Below are 23,221 nucleotides of genomic sequence, written 5' to 3'. Positions count from 1 at the left end.
TAAAATCTTTAAAGAATGGAAGGGCTACAGGCATTGGAGGTATTCCTGCAGAATTATTAAAATTAGGAACAAAGAAATTAATGGAATTGTTAAGAAACCTTTTCGAAAGATGTTTAAATGGGGAAGATGTCCCAAATGATTTGAAAGTAGGATATATTTCAGTGATACATAAAAAAGGAGAGAAAGATGAGTGTAAAAAGTATAGGGGAATAACAGTGACCAATACCTTCAGTAGATTATATGGAAGAATTATTAAATATTTGTTAGAACAAGAATACAAAGAAAAGGAGGCTGAAGAACAAGCAGGTTTTAGAGCTGGAAGATCAACAATTAATCATATCTTTTGCCTACAACAAATTATTGAAGAAAAATGGTTCGGGCACAACCTCTACATTTAGTATTCATAGATATAGAAAAAGCCTATGATAGTGTGCCTTTATCCAGTTTATGGAAAGCTTTAATATCAATAGGAATAAATCCAAGAATAATTAAAGCAATTCAAAATTTATATAAAAATTCTATTTCAAAAATAAAAATTGGTAAATATCTATCACATGGATTGCAAGTCACAAAAGGATTACGTCAAGGATGTAGCATCTCACCTACATTGTATAAAATATATACAGAAGTAACTTTACAGAATTGGAAGAAAAAATGTCACGCTATGGGAATACCAATAAATGATAGAACAATATACTCGTTACAATTTGCAGATGACCAACTGATTATAGCCCAAGACTATGAGGACATAGAGTATATGACCAGAAAATTGATTCAAGAATATAAAAAAATCAGGTCTAAATGTAAACATGAATAAAACAAAGTACATGGTAATTGGTGGAGTGAATGGAGACTTAATATTAGAAGAAGGGATGGGAACAATAACAGCTACTGAGGAATATAAATATTTAGGTGTGAAAATTACAAATGATGGGAAACAGGACAAAGAAATTAGATCAAGAATAAATTCTGGAAAGACGACAATCTCTTTATTGAATGGAATTCTCTGGGACAAACACATAACAACTGATAACAAAATAAGGATTTTTAAAACAATAGTTAGGAGCATTATTACATATGGTTCAGAAGTGTGGACAACAAAATGGCAACTGAAATCAAAATTATTAGCCACAGAAATGGATTTCTGGAGACGTTCAGCAAGAATATCAAGACGAGAAAGAATAAGAAATGAAGTAATCAGAGACAAGATAAAATGTAAAAATTCAATTATTGATTTCATCGAGCACAAACAACTTAAATGGTATGGACACATCAGACGAATGGAACAGGAAAGGCTACCAAAATGCATAATCGACTGGGTACCAATTGGAAGAAGAAAAAGGGGACGACCACCTGATACATGGATACAGGGAGTTCAGTCAACAATGAGGAAGAACAACATTCCTGAAGATTTATGGACAAATAGAGAAGAGTGGAGAACAATAATTAGTGACTTAATGTAATCTAGAATAGGTGCTGGAAAAATGTACTCACATTGTAAATCCAGAATAATAATAATAATAATTAATTACAGCAACCTAGGAAAAGTGTTGCCGACATCAGTGTGATTGGAGACGGAGAACGAGCCCGGATTTGGAAAATGTTGAGAAGCAAATTGGTTGTGCCATTTCAAAGTAACTGTCATGACATTTGTATTACGCTGTTTAGCAAAATCAGATAAAAATGTGGATGACAGGATGAGGATTTCATCTGCAATCCTACTGAATACAAGTAAACGTTTTTATGACTGCGCCACCTGGTCCACTAATTGACGCAGATACTTTCGAGATAGGCATAATATGGTACGGATTCCAGTATCCGTCTGTGCAAGAGGCGGAACTTAAACAGAAACATGTGGCTCAATGGTTGTGACATAACATCCCATAAACTGTGTGTTGCAAAATGACATAACTTTGGAAAGACATCCAGCGGTATGTATGGACACTGTTGTGAAATGTGTAGCGAATAGACTTAGTAATAAAGAAGTAAAGCATCAAAGCGTCACGCAACACGCAGCAGTTTTCACGCATTCTCTGTTTGCGACGTCATATCTCCTGACCTATGTGTTGCATAGTGATATAGTTTTCATGAACACTCAGTGGTATATGCCAATACTGTCTCCAAAAGCGTTGTAAATCACAGTTACTATTAAAGAAGTCAGAAATTAAAAGGTCAAACCTGATCTGAGAGCCGGCCGGTGTGGCCGAGCGGTTCTAGGCGCTTCAATCTGGAACCGCGCAGGTTCGAATCCTGCCTCGGGCATGGATGTGTGTGATGTCCTTAGGTTAGTTATGTTTAAGTAGTTCTAAGTTCTAGGGGACTGATGACCTCAGATGTTAAGTCGCATAGTGCTCACGGCCATTTTTTTGAACCTGATGTGAGAGTTGTATTCCATGAACAGCAAAAATGTAGTGACAAACTTTTTTCGTTAACCAATTTCAGAAGGAGGGTGGTCGGGGTGGAAGGGGTGATGAGCAAGAAAAAGTCTCGTAAAGTTTAAAATAATTTGTGTAGTTTGCTTCAAATCACTAAGTGTACTCGTTCTTTAATACTGGATAATTATAGGCTGGCCAGATTCGCGTTTCTTTGTCACCATTATCTCCATCCCTATGAGATGTAAGTGGTTCTTATCCTAAACTGTTTTTTTAACAGTAACTGGTATGAATGACCAGTTTGGTTCAAAACGATGCTGTGGTTTCTTCGGAGATGAGGAACATACATACATCCGCTGTTTTAAAAGGTACGGGTTTATTAGAAACTACAGTGAAGGGTAATAGTTGGCTCAAAATGGTTCAAATGGCTCTGAGCAGTATGGGACTCAACTGCTGTGGTCATAAGTCCCCTAGAACTTAGAACTACTTAAACCTAACTAACCTCATTTTGCAGTTGAAGGGTCATTGTTTACAGACGTTTGTGTGTCCTAAAAATATTGTAATTTGTGGAAGAATCTTATGTTAAACTCATGGAGTTTCTCATTTTATCGTCTCCTTCATCTATCTGATCTTACACACTGGAGCGCCATAAAAACTGGTATAGGCATGCGTATTCAAATACAGAGATATGTAACACAAGCAGAATACGTCGCTGCCATCGGAAACGCTTATCTAAGACAATAAGTGTCTGGCGCAGTTGTTAGATCCGTTACAGCTGCTACAATGGGAGGCTGTCAAGATGTAAGTGTGTTTGAATGTGGTGTTATAGTCAGCGCACGAGAAATGGGACACAGCGTCTCCGATTTAGCGATGAAGTGGGAATTTTCCCTTACAGTCATTTCACGAGTGTACCGTGAATATTAGGAATTTGGTAAAACATCAAATCTCCGACATCGCTGAGATAGGAAAAAGATCCTGCGAGAACAGGACCAACGACGAGTGAAGAGAAACTTTCAGCGTGACAGAAGTGCAACCCTTCAGCAAATTGCTGCAGGTTTCAGTGCATTGCCAACAACAAGTGTCAGCGTGGTAACCATTGGTTCAAATGGTTCAAATGGCTCTGAGCACTATGGGACTCAACTGCTGTGGTCATAAGTCCCCTAGAACTTAGAACTACTTAAACCTAACTAACCTAAGGACAGCACACAACACCCAGCCATCACGAGGCAGAGAAAATCCCTGACCCCGCCGGGAATCGAACCAGGGAACCCGGGCGTGGGAAGCGCGAACGCTACCGCACGACCACGAGATGCGGGCTGGTAACCATTCAACGAAACATTGTCGATATGGGTTTTCGGAGCCGAGGGCCTCCTCGTGTCCCCTTAATGACTACACGACACAAATCTTTACGCCTCGCCTGGGCCCTTCAGCACCGACATTGGACTGTTGAGGGCTGGAAACATGTTGCCTGTACGGACGAGTCTCGTTTCAGATTGCATCGCGCGTAAGAACGTGTATTGGTATGGAGACAACTTCATGAATCCATGGACCCTGCATGTCGGCAGGGGACTATTCGAGCTGGTGGAGGCTCTGTAATGGTGTGCGGCGTGTGCATTTGGAGTGATATGGGACCCTTGATATGTCTAGGTACGAATCTGACAGGTGACACGTATGTAAGCATCCTGTCTGATCACCTGCATCCATTCATGTCCATTGTGCATTCCGACGGACTTGGATAGCTCCATCAGGACAATGCGACACGCTGCACGTCCAGAATTGCTATAGAATGGCTTCAGGAACACTCTTCTCAGTTTAAACACTTCGGATGGCAACCAAACTTCCAGACATTAACATTATTGAGCATATCTGGGATGCCTTGACAGTGCTGTTTAGAAGAGATCCCCGCCTCCTCGTATTCTTACGGGTTTACGGACAGCACTGCAGTATTCATCGTGTCAAATCCCTCCAGCACTGCTTCAGACATTAGTCGAGTCCATGCCATGTCGTGCTGCGGCACTTCCGCGTGCTCGCGGGGCGCTACACGATATTAGGCAGGTGTACCAGTTTCTTTGGCTCTTCAGTGTACTATATACGCCGCAGATGAAGTTGTTCTAGTGTTTGTATACTCTTGTTAACATTGAAACAGTAACTCGAGAGGAAAATGACATGTACATCATATGATGCAAGCTCTGAAAATTTTGTTCTGTGTATTTGTGGTTGTAAAGCACATGAGAACTATATAGCTGTAACTAAAAAGCAAAAAATTGTACACGAAACGTACATGGATGTCTTAGTAGTGTGCCAGATGTAGTGACAAACACTGTCTTCCGTAAGTTAAAATACATAAAGTTTATTTGGAGTGTTTGTTAACTGCAGTATAAAATTAATGTAAGTTGGTAGAGTCAGTATGAGTGATTAAACCAGACGATACTGTATCTTACAATTCGAAATAATTTTTTTATGTTTGCGACTAAAACCTGATAAGGTGGCAAATTGACAGTCAGCGCCCATTCAAAATGGTTCAAATGGCTTTGAGCACTATGGGACTTAACATCTGTGGTCATCAGTCCCCTAGAACTTAGAACTACTTAAACCTAACTAACCTAAGGACATCACACACATCCATGCCCGAGGCAGGATTCGAACCTGCGACCATAGCAGTCGCGCGGTTCCGGACTGAGCGCCTAGAACCGCTAGACCACCGCGGCCGGCCAGCACCCATTAACTGCAAAACATCCACTTGTTTCATCGTGAGACATTCAGGAGAGTCAGATACTGACGTACACTGGTGGATGCTGTGCATTATCTCATCCGTAACGTTAACAGTTTCGTGCCAATAACTGCACCACTAAATATATTACATGTCTCACTTAAAATAAACTGACGCAGTTTTTAGTGAGAAGCACAACCTTAATATCCTACGGCCACAAAAATTGCAACACTGCCTCACAAGCGGAACCACGATCGAACATGATCTATAGCTGCAAGTGGTACATTCAACGCTCGAAGACTTAAAATGAGCTATGGTACCACAGACTTGATCGCAATTATTTATACATTGATAACTAGAAATTAAACTGCCACCTTTAGACCTCCCAGCATTATGTTATTCTACACACCACTATGTAATCCGATACGTACTTGAAATTGGTATAATTAGCAGGCACCATGATACAACTCGCTTAGGACAATGCCAGAAGAATGGTGTCTTCTGGCGGCTTGAGGTAGACTTCACCTCTAGCCGCTGGCATGCACATGTCTTCTGACACTGTCCTAGGCTAGATGTATTCTTTGCTACCTGCTTATCATGCCAGTCTGAAATATCTACTGAATTACAGACTGTTGTATGTTGTAACATAATGCCTTTACTGTGAGGTCTGAAAACAGCAATTTAATTTGCTGAAACTATTAATCTGTGCACAAATATACTGACTGGAATAGAACAACACCGATAAGTGCTGCATGTACATAAATTAAATTTCGGGAATACATTTGTCTAGGTAACACGTTTAAGTTATTAACAGTGCAATATCACAGGTTATTGTAAGCGCGAGGTAAGCCACTCCAGATGTGAAACGCTGGTACATTAATAACCGATGTAATCACCAGAATACTGAATGGAAGCATGGAAACATGCGTGCAGTGTGCTGTGCAGGCGCCTTATATCAGATTGTAGGACGGTGTTCAACGTATGTTGCACTTGATCAGTCAATACAGGAACGGTTAATGCAGGTTGTGGACGACGCTGGAGTTGTCGTCCAAAGATGATCCATATGTGTTCGACTGGAGACAGAGCTGGTGACCGAGTAGACTAAGAAAACTTGTCACCACTCTAGAGGATGTGGACGAAGGTTATCCCGTAGGAAAACATCCCCTGAAATGCTGTTCATGGATGGATGTACAACAGTTGGATTCACCAAACTGGCATTTACAGGGTGTTTCAAAAATGACCGGTATATTTGAAACGGCAATAAAGACTAAACGAGCAGCGATAGAAATACACCGTTTGTTGCAATATGCTTGGGACAACAGTACATTTTCAGGCGGACAAACTTTCGAAATTACAGCAGTTACAATTTTCAACAACAGATGGCGCTGCAAGCGATGTGAAAGATATAGAAGACAACGCAGTCTCTGGGTGCGCCATTCTGTACGTCGTCTTTCTGCTGTAAGCGTGAGCTGTTCACAACATGCAAGTGTGCTGTGGACAACATGGTTTATTCCTTAGAACAGAGGATTTTTCTGGTGTTGGAATTCCACCGCCTAGAACACAGTGTTGTTGCAACAAGACGAAGTTTTCAACGGAGGTTTAATGTAACCAAAGGACCGAAAAGCGATACAATAAAGGATCTGTTTGAAAAATTTCAACGGACTGGGAACGTGATGGATGAACGTGCTGGAAAGGTAGGGCGACCGCGTACGGCAACCACAGAGGGCAACGCGCAGCTAGTGCAGCAGGTAATCCAACAGCGGCCTCGGGTTTCCGTTCGCCGTGTTGCAGCTGCGGTCCAAATGACGCCAACGTCCACGTATCGTCTCATGCGCCAGAGTTTACACCTCTATCCATACAAAATTCAAACGCGGCAACCCCTCAGCGCCGCTACCATTGCTGCACGAGAGACATTCGCTAACGATATGGTGCACAGGATTGATGACGGCGATATGCATGTGGGCAGCATTTGGTTTACTGACGAAGCTTATTTTTACCTGGACGGCTTCGTCAATAAACAGAACTGGCGCATATGGGGAACCGAAAAGCCCCATGTTGCAGTCCCATCGTCCCTGCATCCTCAAAAAGTACTGGTCTGGGCCGCCATTTCTTCCAAAGGAATCATTGGCCCATTTTTCAGATCCGAAACGATTACTGCATCACGCTATCTGGACATTCTTCATGAATTTGTGGCGGTACAAACTGCCTTAGACGACACTGCGAACACCTCGTGGTTTATGCAAGATGGTGCCCGGCCACATCGCACGGCCGACGTCTTTAATTTCCTGAATGAATATTTCGATGATCGTGTGATTGCTTTGGGCTATCCGAAACATACAGGAGGCGGCGTGGACTGGCCTCCCTATTCGCCAGACATGAACCCCTGTGACTTCTTTCTGTGGGGACACTTGAAAGACCAGGTGTACCGCCAGAATCCAGAAACAATTGAACAGCTGAAGCAGTACATCTCATCTGCATGTGAAGCCATTCCGCGAGACACGTTGTCAAAGGTTTCGGGTAATTTCATTCAGAGACTACGCCATATTATTGCTACGCATGGTGGATATGTGGAAAAAATCGTACTATAGAGGTTCCCAGACCGCAGCGCCATCTGTTGTTGACAATTGTATCTACTGTAATTTCGAAAGTTTGTCTGCCTGAAAATGTACTGTTGTCCCAAGCATATTGCAACAAACGGTGTATTTCTATCGCTGCTCGTTTCGTTTTTATTACCGTTTCAAATATACCGGTCATTTTTTAAACACCCTGTAGATGTGCAGTCAGGGAGACTGGGGCAACGACGATAGTGCTCCTACTCTCACGCGAAATCGTACACCAGACCGTATCTCCCGGTGTAGGTTCAGAGTGTCTCGCACGCAGACAGGTTGGCTTGCTGGCCCTCGACAGGACTCAATCTAACAAATCCACGGCCGTCACTGGTACCGAGGCAGAACCTGGTTCCGTCAGGAAACAGAACAAGCTCTCACAGGACACCAGTGAAGTCGCAAACGGCGGTGGTTTGGCCTCGGCGGACTGCACCCTCTCTTTAAGGCATCTGGCTCGGAGATGTCGAAGTAACCAATTAGCTCATGGTGTTACCGTGGTGCCAACTGCTGTTCATTACGACGCATGCATTACGATGCGCCAGAGCAGGGCGCCGAAGCTGATGATTTTCCCTCCTAATAATACCAACTGTTCGGCCAGAGCCCGTTCATCATACGACCGTACATTCTCGTGACCAGGCTGCTAGCAGTCATATACATGGGCTACATTCCCGCCGATCTTTCAGCAGTATCGCAGAAGGAACATCTAGCTTCTTCTATTAGACGATCTCATTCGAACGCAGTGAGGCACTGATAATGTCATCTTCGTCGCCTTAAAGGCATTCTAAACATCAGCTCACCCCGTCCAGTCTCAAAGATGACAAAGCTCACGACCGTTACAGTGCGTATTTGGCACTGGGGCGAATTCTGAATATACAGGGCTATTACAAATGATTGAAGCGATTTCATAAATTCACTGTAGCTCCATTCATTGACATATGGTCACGACACACTACAGACACGTAGAAAAACTCATAAAGTTTTGTTCGGCTGAAGCCGCACTTCTGGTTTCTGCCGCCAGAGCGCTCGAAAGCGCAGTGAGACAAAATGGCGACAGGAGCCGAGAAAGTGTATGTCGTGCTTGAAATGCACTCACATCAGTCAGTCTTAACAGTGCAACGACACTTCAGGACGAACTTCAACAAAGATCCACCAACTGCTAACTCCATTCGGCGATGGTATGCGCAGTTTAAAGCTTCTGCATGCCTCTGTAAGGGGAAATCAACGGGTCGGCCTGCAGTGAGCGAAGAAACGGTTGAACGCGTGCGGGCAAGTTTCACGCGTAGCCCACGGAAGTCGACTTAACCCCATGCGATTTCTTTCTGTGGGGTTATGTGAAAGATTCAGTGTTTAAACCTCCTCTACCAAGAAACGTGCCAGAACTGCGAGCTCGCACCAACGATGCTTTCGAACTCATTGATGGGGACATGCTGCGCCGAGTGTGGGAGGAACTTGATTATCGGCTTGATGTCTGCCGAATCACTAAAGGGGCACATATCAAACATTTGTGAATGCCTAAAAAAACTTTTTGAGTTTTTGTACGTGTGTGCAAAGCATTGTGAAAATATCTCAAATAACAAAGTTATTGTAGAGCTGTGAAATTGCTTCAATCATTTGTAATAACCCTGTACATCATCTTTCATATGTAGAAATACGCCTAACAATTTTTGTTTATGTTGTATAACTTCTTGAAGTTGTAGTTTTTTTAGGTCAGCGTGTTTGGGATCAAGGCTAATAAAAGGTTCCCTAAAGAAGACTACGACACAACATAAAATTCATCGTGGAAACATCTAAGACCTACATTGACTCCTTTCGTAAAATCGTTTCGACTATGAGGCTGCTTGCCCCTCAGGAACTTGTCTGTCGTCACGAGAACTCCTCGCCCATCTATCTCCTCAGCACGAAATGTTTATTCTCCTACCGCCAGAACAAAGAGTTCTTGTTCCTTCCCAAAACTGCTCCCGTACAACCCTTCAAACTTGTACCTTACCTCGATACCACAGTTCTCCAACCTGTCACTGGCTGTCGCTTTCTGCTTCCTCCAGTCTAGCCGTCACTAGCGGCATAGTTTAGTACATCATAAAATTCACATACTTCGAGTCTCCAATTTATCTACACGATGTCTTACGTGAAGTGTTTTAAAACACACATTAACATCATCTTATACAACTTATAAATAGTAGATCGTTTCTTATATAACGTCAAATCTGTAGTCTGTATTATTAGCCTTTTCACATATGGTAAATTAAACCACAGTCAGTTATATTAGGTTCGTGCATAAGTTCGTAGCGTTTTTTGTTTTGCGTTTTCGTACTCTGGTTGCTCCAGGTTTATTTATGGATTGTTATTTTTTATTTTGCTGTTTAATTCTATACGAGGGCTATTCGCAATGTAAGGAATGAGAGGTCGCGAAATGGGAACCACAGTGAAAATCAAAACTGTTCTATTTGCAACAGTTAGCTACATGTTCCAGCTACTTATCTCCATTGTCGCCGATCCAACTTAGACGTTTGTCGTAGCTCTGTAGCAACTTTGAAATACCCTCGTTATAGAAGGCAGCCGCCAGCGCTTTCCGCCTATTCCCTACGCTGGCCTACAGCTCGAAGTCTGTGCCAATATGTTGTCTTCATAGCCAATCGTTCATCTGAGCAGAGATAAAACACAGAGGGAGACAATTACAGACTGTATTGTGGGTAATCAAACATTTCCAATAGAAAACGTTGCAGGAGCATCTTCATTGCCCCTGCAGAATGCGGCTGAGAATTGTCTTCAAGAAGAAAACGCATGACAGTTATGTAATGTTGACTGCATAGCTTCAGGCGAAATTTTTCACCAGACCCTCGTACTTGTTGGGAGACGTTATTGTTCCAGGTATCTTTATGTGCTCCCCGTGTGCTCAGAACTAAAAAAAACGACGTAATGCGATCGACGGGCATACTAGAGGCACTGCCCAACACACCTGTGGAAAACTTCATCGGATTTTCACTATTGTTTCCATTTCGAGAGTTATCGTTCCTTACTTTCCGAATAACCCTCGTATATTGTCATTTTGTCATTTGTAGATAGGTACTGGAGGCTGTGGGCGCTAGAAAATGGAGTGCCAAGCAGAGAAATTGGAACATTTCGAATTTGTTCCTCTTTTTGAGTTCAGTAGAGGGGTGTCAGCATCGGAGGGAGCAACAAACATTTGCGCTGTGCATGGGGATAAAGCCACTGGACAGAGCACGGCCATAAAATCGTTTCTATCGTTTTACAAAGGATAGTTATCACATTATTCTCTCTCCATATTCATGAAAATCGGCAGTGTGTGAAGAACATCGTTTAATCGCATTAATCCGTAATTATCCACGTCATTTCACCATCGTGGAACATTTGCGCACAATGAGGAAATTTCAAAAATTTTGTGTTTGAGTACTGCATGCTGTAAGCCAAAAGATCATGAATCAGTGGTGGCCGTACGTGCATTTCTGCAACACTGTCTGTTCCTGTACTGCATCGTTACTGGTGACCAGAAATGGTGTCTTCATGCTAAAGTAAGGAGCCCAAACAAAACAGCAAATTCTCGTATGAGACCCCGCGCGCATCCACCGAGGGTAATGTTAGGCGTCTGGAGGAATATCAACGGTGTGGTGTACTACCACCAGCATCACTGTTTCTGACACTCTTCGTGAACAACTGGGACGTCTTGCAGACGCAGCCCATTAACAACGAAAAAAAAAAAACTGCGTTAAGTGATGCTACTCAACGATAACGCCACCCTCATTCTGCTAGACTGACAAAAACAAAACAAAAAAAAAAAAACACTTTACAGAAGTTTAGTAGGGAAGCCACTGCGTACGCACCTTATTCACCTGATCTTGCACCCTCAGTTTTCAACTACTCTATCGAACAACATTCTAGGAATTTCGTTTCCGTATGAAATTGCACTCCGAACATGTCTCGACGAGTTCTTCGCCACAAAACCACGTGATTGTCACTGTCGAAAGGTTATCCTGCCAATGGCAGACTGGCGAAAATAATGAAGGAGTATGTATTATTGATGACTGAAGACTCTGCGATATGTATCTGTTGTGTTAATGAACCTTATGGAAAAACGCTGCGAACTTATGCACCAACTAAATAGATCGAATTGGCTACTAACGTGCAACGTATGCTATCATTGATCATTTATTTTATCCGTACCATTTCCTTAACTTAGTAGTATAGTTAGAGATTTACGCAACAATTCTTCACGGAATGGATTATGGATAAAGGTAATTGGGTTCCTAATTTTAGATGTCATGGTCTGTTCTGTCATGCAATTCATTGTAGCTGAGCAGAACTGCTATGTTGTTTTTGGTAATTTGGCATCGTAAGTATAGCTGTTCTTATAAGCCCCCAATATGTGATTGTGACTTTTTCCTCCGCACTGGCCACGTCAAAGATAGGTAGAGAGTTAAGATCGTGCCACCACACCTGCGCCGCTAAGCACTTTCAGCTGCAGCTCAGTACGACAGGTGAGCGTTAAGTCGTCCGCAGCTTGCTGTTTTTGTTTCCATTCATTCGTCCATAGGGAAACTTTTGCTAAGTCTTTCCAGCTTGGATATCCGCAGCTCCCACTTCCGTCATTTTAATTTCTCGCCAAGCCCTGCATTCACCATAAATTTGGTCGAAATTGATGGTGACGAGTATGCACAGTCTCGTTGCAAGTGAAACTGAGATAAAATATATGAACAATTCCCTGGTGCTGTTACACGGCATGCTGAAGCCAGACTCATTTGTTCACGTCGGTAGAACATCTTACGTGACAAACTTTTCGAAAGAAGACTACAATACTGCCCTGCTCTTAGATTTCAAACTTGGGGAACTCCCCTTTTTCTTGAAATAATTCTATGGTCATTACTGTCAACTCACAGTGTGCACTAGGAGCTACACCGTGCAGATGTGCAAGCACCAGTACAGTCATAGTGTAAATATGGACTCTCCAATTCCACTTTGGATCAGGAATCAACCAATTCTCTCATTTCCTTACCCTGTGTGTGCTAGCGTCACGGTTAACTGCGCTTGTACTATAAGAGACACATTATAGGATAGCAAACTTAGCTTCTCCTTAATTGCGACGAGGGAAAGAGAAAAGAAGGAAGCGAATATAGTCTGGTACAGTTTATTAGCATTCAAACCACAAGACATATGAACACACCAATTAGAAGAAATCGTAGGACGACTCCATTTGAGGGGAAATGTCGGGGTCACCATAGAGCACTTAACTGTACTGTGCACAAACCTCATTGGGGGCCAAAGACTTCCGGCATAAGAAGTCATCCTCATTCTGCCAATATCCTTGTCAAAGAGGGCGGAGGAGCGGACAGGCGTTCAGGGCACTCTCTTATTCTTGTGGTGGGAAACAACTCCTAAAGAAGGAATAATCAGCAATGATCAATGGCATGAGCATGCAGAAGATCATGGAAACCACTGCATTAAAGACACCTGTAACCACAGGACATGTGGTCTGTAATTGAAAAAGTGTGATGATGATCTCTCCATTGGCAAAAGGTTCCGGAATAGACCCCCATTCGGATCTCTGGGAGGGAACTGCCAAGAGGGAGCTGATCATGAGAAAAAGATTAAATAATCAACGAAAGGATAAGGTTCCACGAGCCGGTGCGTGGAATGTCAGAAGCTTGAACGTGCTAGGGAAGCTGCAAAATCTGAAAAGGGAAATGCAAAGGGTCACTCTAGATGTAGTGAAATGGAAAGAAGACAAGGATTCCTGGTCAGATGAGTAAGGGGTAACATAAACAGCAGCAGAATATGGTATAACAGGAGTAGGATTCGTTGTGCAGAGGAACGTACGGGAGAAAGTGTGTTACTGTGAACAGTTCAGTGATCGGGTTGCTCTTAATAAAATCGACAACGATAGTTCAGGTATGCATGCCGATATCGCAAGCACAAGATGAAGAGATAGAGAAAGTATATGACGATATTGAAAGAATAATACATCACCTTTACGTATCAACCCTGCGTCATGCAGGTGGCCGCAGAGTTTCATAATTGCGAGAACTCATTCTCTTTGTGTTCCTTGCGGTATTGTCAACAAGCGCGACTCGAAACGACAGCGTTTCAACACGTTAGCAGGCCAGGCGGAGAACAGGACATCAACGCTTTGCACGAACTGCGTAGCTAGCGTCAGCAGGAGCTTAATAAAGCAAATGGAGGTGTTGTGGATTGTGGGACAAATTGTTGCTGCGATACTGGGGTTAGATTTTCTGGTTAGGCATCATGGTAGACTCGGTCTTTGGCAACGAACTTTTGAAATCGACGGTAAGCTATTTCCTTTGAGGACTACAGTTGCAAATGTTTCTCTATCACAAGATACGCCTATTGGAAAGGTAGCGTCACATAAACTGGGTATTAGTGCAAATGGTTCAAACGGCTCTGAGGACTATGGGACTTAACAAAGAAAATGGCTCTGAGCACTATGGGACTTAACATCTGAGGTCATCAGTCCCCTAGAACTTAGAACTACTTATACCTAACCAACCTAAAGACGTCACACACATCCATGCCCGAGGTAGGATTCGAACCTGCGACCGCAGCGGTCGCGCGGTTCCAAACTGAAGCGCGTAGAACCGCTCGGTCACAACGGTCGGCTGTATTAGTGCATTAAAGATTGATTTGCATATCAGAGTACCAACAAGTACAGGAAAACTAATCTGGGTAACCGTTGATATTGACCTTCTGCAATATGTACTGTGTTTGATAATGACGCGTTAGATGAGCGACATTTTTTTGTACATAGGTGTGTTACGCATACAAGGGACATTCGAGGTCAGATTATGATGCCAATAGCCTAGATAATTTTGGACAACACGAAGTTACTCTCTCAAAGCGGTTGCATGTGTTAGAAGTTTACGAGGATGAGGGTATGGAGGATTATGGGTTTCAGAGTGAAACAGAAGAAACTTTCGATTTGTCTTCATTGCGAGAGAAGGTGAAGTACCTGAAGGATGAGGATAGATTATTGATGGAAACATTGTTACCGAGGTCTAGGGATTTGTTCAATACACAGGGAGTGTTAACGGCTACACCGGTCACGCAGCATAAAATGCCAATGGGGAATCATCCACCAGTGTTTAGGATACAGTATCGAGTGCCAAAGCATTTACAGCCTTTGATAGAGCAGTTTGTTGATGAACAATTGTCAGATGGAATCATACAACACAGCGACAGTGCGTGGTCCACCAGGGTGGCGCCTGTGCCCGAAAAATCATTAGATGGGACACAGAAATATCGATTTTGCTGTGATTATAGATCTTTGAATGAGAAAACAGCGTCATATGCGTAGCCATTTCTTAATTTTAGGGACACGTTTGATAATTTGGATCCATGCAAGTTCTTTTCGACTCTGGATTTGAGAAATGTATACCACCAAATTGAAGTTCATCCTGATGATAGACATAAAACAGCATTTATCACAACATCTGGTCATTAAGAATAACGTAGGATGCCTTTTGGGTTGAAGAACGCACCAGCTATGTTTCAACAGTTGTTGGATGTAATCCTCAGAGGATTAAAACCAAGTAAATGTATGGTCTACTTGGATGACATAATTGTCTTTGCGAAAAATCTAGAGAAGCACGTGCAGCGCTTGGAATCAGTATATGACAAGTTAGAGAAAGCTGGACTGACGCTTAGTATTGAAAAATGACACTTTGCGCAGACTCAAGTAAACTATCTGGGGCATATAATTAGTCAGGATGGGGTACGGACAGATCCGCGCATTACATCGGCAGTACGTGACTTTCCAGTCTCTCAGACTGTGAAGCAGTTACATTCATACATTGGATTATCAAACTATTATCGCCGATTTGTTAAGCACAAGTATTGACGAAGTTGTTAAAAAGAAGGGGCTATGTTTAGCTGGACGCCAGAGTGTTGGACAGCATTTCAAAATTAAAAGGATATATTATCTTCAGATCCAGTTTTGGTGTTTTCAGGTTTCACAAAAGACTTTATCTAGTCTTGCGATGCTAGCTCTACGACTTTGGGTGTTATTTTAGGACAGGCGATTGAGGGGAAAGAGCATCCAGTCGCTTATGCCTCACGCCTGCTAAATAAGGCCGAGAAAAATAGTTCTACCATGGAGAAGGAGATGTTAGCTTTGATCTATGGTGTTTCTTATTTCAAATGTTACCTGCATGGGCGTAAATTCACTGTTGTTTCTGATCATGCAGCACTGAAATGATTACTTGGTCTAAAAGATCCTGCAAGTCGTCTTACGAGATGGGCTTTGAAGTTAAGTGAATTTGACCATGACGTAAAACACGCAAATGTTGATGTGCTTAGTAGGAAGATGGGAGCAATACTTGTTTCGGGGTTCGACTTAAAAGATCTAAAGAGAGAACAAGCGAAGGATAAAGAGTGTAAAGTGTATTATAAACAGGCACAGTTTGTCATGCAACATGTTATATTGTGTAGATCAACTAACTGCGAACCACGTGTGGTAGTTCCAGCAACTTTACGGACAGAGGTACTACAGCAAGCTCAAGATCATATATTACCAGGTCATGAGGGTAAGAGAAAAACAGAGAGAAGGGTAGCAGAGAGGTTCTGATGGAGAACAAGACGGGCTGATGTGGAACAGTATGTAAAGAACTGTATTCCGTGCGCACAACGTGCTGATTTGAGTCACCAGAAGGTGCAATTCCATATGTTACCGGAGTCTGATGGGTAATCATTTAAAATTACAGGTGCTGATATCCTATGACCGTTTCACAAGAGTCAGTCAGGTAACAAATATGTATTGACAATGACTGACCATTTCTCGAGGTATTTGGTTATGGCATCAATACCGGATTAGAAGGAAGTACTGTAGTGAACGCTATGGTGAATCATTGGATTCTTCAGTTCAGGATACGGAACCAATTATCACAGACCAGGGACTAATTTCATGTCCGATCTCATTAAGCAATTGTGTCGCTTATTGAAATTTAGGAACTTGTGTACGAGTCCATTTTAGCCTCAGGCAAATGGTCGTACAGAAAGAGTGCCAAGGACTATAGCGAAAACGCCGAGTGGGATTACAACGTTTGGACTGGGATGTATACCTAGATTTCGTCGTTTGTGCTTCCAACGCAAAAACCATACAGGGACAGGATTATCACCCTATGAGGTCGTGTATGGACGTAAAATGCCATCTCCATTCGATGTAATTTCACCAAAAGTGGGGAAAGACGGGGGGAATGTCAAGTTATTTGCCAGAACGCTAAGGGATATTTGGCAGAAAGTCAAGAATGCAAACACAAAAGCATTGGAACGTAAAGAACGAGTAGGGCTGAGTAGGAGGAAGTTGCCACAGTACCGAAAACGTCAGTGGGTATTACTTGCGAACTCGTACACTACGAAGGGTAAGACCAAGAAGATTTTAACGAAGTTTCAATGTCCTTACCAAGTGACTGAAGTAACGTCGCCTGTAAATGTGAAGTTGCAGTTACCAGGGCGAACTTCAGTAGTGCATGTAGGTAGAATTAAACCTCTTCAGGGAGCAGTACATTCTTTTCCTCAAGTACGAGTAGATCTGGGGATATACCTTACAGATTAAGATCAAGGAATAAGTAGTGTAGATAGGAACCACAGGTGTAATTGTACAATTTCTGCTTTGTTTATGTTTGCGTAGGGTTTTGCATTGTATTTGTATTTTTTGTTTTTGTTTTGTTTTTCTTTTCCTCCAGAATGGGAAGGATTTGTACGTAGACTCTTTTCCATAGGTGATGGCGAAGATAATGCCTACATGCATTTTATTGTCCGGAACGATATCGATCAGCATAGCGGCCCAGGATTTGTCGATCAACCATTGGGCAACGGGATTTTGTTTGCGCAGCAACCTGATTTGGTGCTCACGAATCATCGATGGTCGTAACTGCGAGGCCTCGTTCACTTCGTACTCCTTGCGGGTATGTCAGCAAGCGCGACATGAAACGAAAGAGTTTCATCACGTTAGCAGGTCAGGCGGAGAGCAGTACATCAGAGCTTTGCGCCAACTGGGTAGCTAGCATCAGCAGGAGCTTAGTAAGGCAATACTACTAAGAAGTATCATGTCACCTTGTTACGTGAAGTGTGAAGCCACGTCGCCAACGCAAGAAAGCGTACTGAATATTGAAACTTCCTGGCAGATTAAAACTGTGTGCCTGACCGAGACTCGAACTCGGGACCTTTGCCTTTCGCGGGCAAGTGCTCTACCAGGCAGGCAGGTACTGGCAGAAGTAAAGCTGTGAGTACCGGGCGTGAGTCGTGCTTCGGTAGCTCAGATGGTAGAGCACTTGCCCGCGAAAGGCAAAGGTCCCGAGTTCGAGTCTCGACCGGGCACACAGTTTTAATCTGCCAGGAAGTTTCATATCAGCGCACACTCCGCTGCAGAGTGAAAATCTCATTCTGGAAACATCCCCCAGGCTGTGGCTAAGCCATGTCTCTGCAATATCCTTTCTTTCAGGAGTGCTAGTTCTGCAAGGTTCGCCGGAGAGCTTCTGTAAAGTTTGGTAGGTAGGAGACGGGGTACTGGCAGAAGTAAAGCTATGAATACCGGGAGTGAGTCGTGCTTCGGTAGCTCAGATGATAGAGCACTTGCCCGCGAAAGGCAAAGGTCCCAAATTCGAGTCACGGTCGGGCACACAGTTTTAATCTGCCAGGAAGTTTCATATCAGCGCACACTCCGCCGCAGAGTGAAAATCTCATTCTGGTACTGAATATTGTTACGGACCAGTCAGTTGGTGTAACAAATGTGTTAAGTAAATAGGGCGCAATATGAATCGCTGATACATTCGAATGAGGAAAGCCTATGCGGTCATCACAAGTGACATTGGGTCAACACCAGCCGATATTTCACACTATAAGTACTACAGCATTTGTGTTCAGGAGGGAGTTGGTCAGAAGGATCGATGGGGTATAGGACGCTCTTACTCGTTTCCCTGAGACAGTTTTAACGCTGGGTATAGGTCTGTTGTAGATTTCCTGCTCCTACTGAACACCGCCAACAGCTGCCGGAAAGATGTCTTCCTCTCCGTAAGCTCTGGCCACGAGTTCGGAGCTGCCGGCAGCGTCCAACGCAGATGGGAAGGTCTTTGGGTCTTCCGTGTCGACTTGGGCCAGGACACCACCGTTACTGCCACTTCGGCGGAGCCAAGGAGCATACCTCCACGGCAGGCCTGGCTAGGCGTACTTATCGACCACACAACCGTCATCGCGGTTCAGAGAGCAGAAATGAGCCACAGTTACGGGAGGGATCGAGGACCTCCTAGGCCGGCGTGTGTAAGCGACATAGGCACGCACACGGTGGAGGCGCAGCATCAACTTCCTGAGTAACTGCTGAGGTCTCGAGGCGCACCCGGACAAGCAGAGGCAGAGGACCGCCGTAGCGTCTCTAAAGAAGAGATGTACTGAAACTTCCGGGCAGATTAAAACTGGATGCCGGACCAAGACTCGAACTCGGTTGGTAGAGCACTTGCCCGCGGAAGGCAAAGGTCCCGAGTTCGAGTCTCGGTCCGGCACACAGTTTTAATCTGCCAGGAAGTTTCACATCAACGCACACTCCGCTGCAGAGTGAAAATCTCATTCTGGAAGAGATGTACTTACTGAAATAAATGGATAAAAGTCACTCTTATTTTACTGCGCCCCCCGGCGCATACAGATTACAACCACCTCCTCTTCCCTGAGGAGCCGGCAATAGACGAACTGGGAGAGCGCTCCTGACACACCATCCATCTGCCATGCTTCTCAGTAGCCGCCATCTGCAGTACGTAAAGGGAGATGAAAATCTAATTGACATGTGGGACTGGATTGCAGTTGTAGGGGAAGCAGTAGAAGAAAAAGTTACAGGAGAATTTGGGCTAGGGACGAGGAATGAGAGAGGAGAAAATTTAATTGAGCCCCGTAATAAATTTCAGCTAGTAATAGCGAGTACTCTGTTCCAGACATACAAAAGGCTCTGGTTTACTTAGAAAGGGCGGGTGATACGGGAAGACGTGTTAGATTACATCATGGTCAGACAGAGATTTCGAAATAAGATACTGCATTGTAAGCCGTACCCAGGAGCAGATATAGACTCAGATCACATTGTAGTAGGATGACGAGCTGGCTGAAGTTTAAGACAATAGTCAGGAATCAATACGCAAAGAAGTGGGACGGCCATAGATGCAGCGATAAGGAATAGCTCAGTAGGCAGTAGAGTTGGAAAGTAATGGACAACGCTAGAAAGGACAGCCACAAAAACTGGAAAGAAAAACATAGGTTCAAGGAAGGTAACTGCGAACAAAACCATGGGTAACAGAAGAAATACTTCAGTTGATCGATGAAAGGAGGAAATACGAAATCGTTCAGGGAAATTCAGGAATACAAAAATACAAGTCGCTGAGGAATGGAATATATAGGAAATGCTGAGAAGCTAAGACGAAATGGCTGCACGAAAAATCTGAAGAAGTCGTAAAAGAAATGATTGTCTGAAGGACTAAGCCAGCACACAGGAAAGTCAATACAGCCTTCGGTGGCATTAAAAGCAAGATCGGTAACAGTAAGAGTACAACGGGAATGCCAGTGTTAAATGCAGAGGAGATCACGGATAAGTGGAAAGAGTACACTGAAGGCCTCTATGAGATGGAAGATTTTTCTGGTGCGAAAGAAGAAGAAATAGGAGTCGGTAATTCCATCAGAATTTCTAAAATCATGGCGAGAAGTGGCAACAAAACGGCTATTCACGTTGGTGTATAGAATGTATGAGGCTGGCGACATACCATCTGACTCTCGAAAAAGCATCATCCACAAAATTCCGAAGACGGCAAGAGCTGACAAGTGCGAGAACTATCTCATAATCAGCTTGACAGCTCATGCACCCATGTTGCTTACCGAAGAATGGAAAAGGAAATGGAAGATGAGCTAGATGACGATTAGTTTTGCTTTAGGAAAAGTAAAGGCACGAGAGAGGAAATTCTAACGTTGCGGTTAATAATGGAAGCAAGACTAAAGAAAAATCGAGATACGTTCGTAGGATTCGTCAACCTGGAAAAAGTGTTCGACAGTGTAAAATGGTGGAAGATGTTTGAAATTCTGAAAAATGTAGGGGTAAGCTATAGCGAAACGCAGGTCATATAGAATATGTACAACAGCCAAGAGGGAACAATAAGAGAGGACGACCAAGAACGAAGTGTTTGTATTAAAAAGGGTGGAAGACAAGGGTGTAGCCTTTCTCCCCTCTCCCCTACTGTTCAATCTGTGCATCGACGAAGCAATGATGGAAATATAAGAATGTTTCATAAGTGGAATTAAAATTCAAGGGGAAGGGATATTAACGATACGATTCGCTGATGACATTGCTATCCTGAGTGAAAGTGACGAAGAATTACGTGATCTGGTGAATGGAATGAATAGTCTAATGAGTGAGGAATATGGATTGAAAGTAAATCGAATAAAGACGCAAGTAATGAGAAGTTGCACGAATGAAAACACCGAGAAACTTAACATCAGGTTTGATGGTCACGAAGTAGATGAGGTTAAGGAATTCTGCTACCTATTCAGCCAAATGACCAATGAGGAACGGAGCAAGAAGGACGTCAAAAGCAGACTAGCACTGGAAAAAAATGACATTCCAGGCACAGAAAAATCTACTACCATCAAATATAGGCCCTACTTTGAGGAAGAAATTGCTGAGAATGTACGTCTGGAGTACAGCATTATATGGTAGTAAAACAAACCGGGGGAAAACCGGAACAGAAGAGAATGATAGCATTTGAGATGTGGTGCTACGGAAGAATGTCGAAAATTAGATGGACTGATAAGGTAAGGAATGAGGACATTCTGCGCAGAACTGGAGAGGAAAGGAATATGTGGAAAACACTGATAAGGAGAAGGAGGAGGGTGACAGGATATCCGTTAAGACACGAGAGAATGACTTCCGTGCTTCAAGAGGGAGCTGTAGAGTGCAAAAACTGTACAGGAAGACAGAGATAATAATACATCCAGCAAATAATTGAGGACGTAGGCTACAAGTGCTACTCTGAGATAAAGACGTTAGCATAGGAGAGGAATTCGTTGCAGGCCGCATCAAGCCGCATCAAACCAGTCAGAAGACCGATGACCCCCGCCCCCCTCAACCAGATGAAAAGCATAAACCTCCTTCAAACCGTCTTAGACTTGCAATCAATGTAAGCCTGTGCAACAACTGCTATTATATATAAATTTACATTTCTGTAGCATCCGTCATACTCGTCATGTGGTTCCTTGGGTCCTGAACACTCGAAGAAGTAATTAGTATCCGGTCCCGTACTTATGAATAGGTACGTCAAGAGGGGCACGGACAGTTACACAGACTTTACCCTAACAACAAAGGAACACCCCCACACCGTAACACTCTGTCCACCATATTTCACTGTTGGTGCAACAAATGACAGTAAGTAGCGTTCCTCAGGCATTCTCCAAAGCCAAATACTTCCATCTGACTATCACGCTGTACACAGCGAGGCATCGCGGTACATCACCTGTTTCCAGTCATCCACTGTCCAATGCTTCGTCCTTTACACCACCTCCATTGTCACTTAGCACTGACGTTAGAAATGCGAGACTTACGAGAAGATAGTCGACCATTGTACCCAACTCTTTTTAAATAACTATGCATAATCCTTGTGCTATCTAGTTTGCTGGTAGCTCCCACGATTGTTTCTTCCACTGATTTCATGCCTTTACATCCACAATCGGCAATGTAAGACGTCTGCTTGGTCTCGTCTTAGCATGCTTATTACTTTACATTTCCACTTTACAGTTGCTTCCCCAATAGTCGACGACGGGAGATTTAGAAGTGTAAAAACATCCCTGATGGATTTGTTACTAGTGACTAGTCCATATTCGAAGTCACTGAGCATCTCAGGCCCGCCTTTCGTGACATCTGGTAGTTAATTCCATAATACATAGGAGTATCGAGGTACTTATGATCAGATAATGAATGTTGATATGCATTGAACAATGTTATCACTAACAGCCTTTGTGGATCTCCGTGATTGAAACACCGAGACTAGATGCAGTTCAGCGACTAAGGAAATGCCAAGAACACAGGTCGCCACTCTGGTGCAGCGATTGTTCTTTATGGAGATATGGCGAAGATACGGGAGAGAGCCAGTCAGTGAAAGTGGGAGACTTGGACTCCATAGGCTGATAAAGATCTTGTGCATTACAGATGGTATGTGCCTGAGGTACTATCAAGTTATAAATTTGTAAAGCGTTATGCAGAAGCAATAATAGTAGTTATTACTGAATGCATATGAAGTCATGTGTAACCGAGGATCCAACAAAATGAGAGAACTGTTCTTAGGAAAGTTATTTAGGCAGTATATAATTAAAATTACGAGGTAATGCACAATTTTTATGTATCGTCTAGAGGCTAAGTGATCGATAATATGGTTTATTTTCTATCCGATACATTCACAATTATCTTTACAAGTGAGCAGCTTCGACCGTCTCAAATGGCCATTCCCAGATCTAAATATCTAACTAAAATTGCTATATAACTTCAAATGTCC

This window comes from Schistocerca nitens, chromosome 1 (assembly GCF_023898315.1).
Source record: "Schistocerca nitens isolate TAMUIC-IGC-003100 chromosome 1, iqSchNite1.1, whole genome shotgun sequence".
Classification (NCBI taxonomy): Eukaryota; Metazoa; Arthropoda; class Insecta; order Orthoptera; family Acrididae; genus Schistocerca; species Schistocerca nitens.
Note: the sequence above shows the minus strand (reverse complement) of the source record.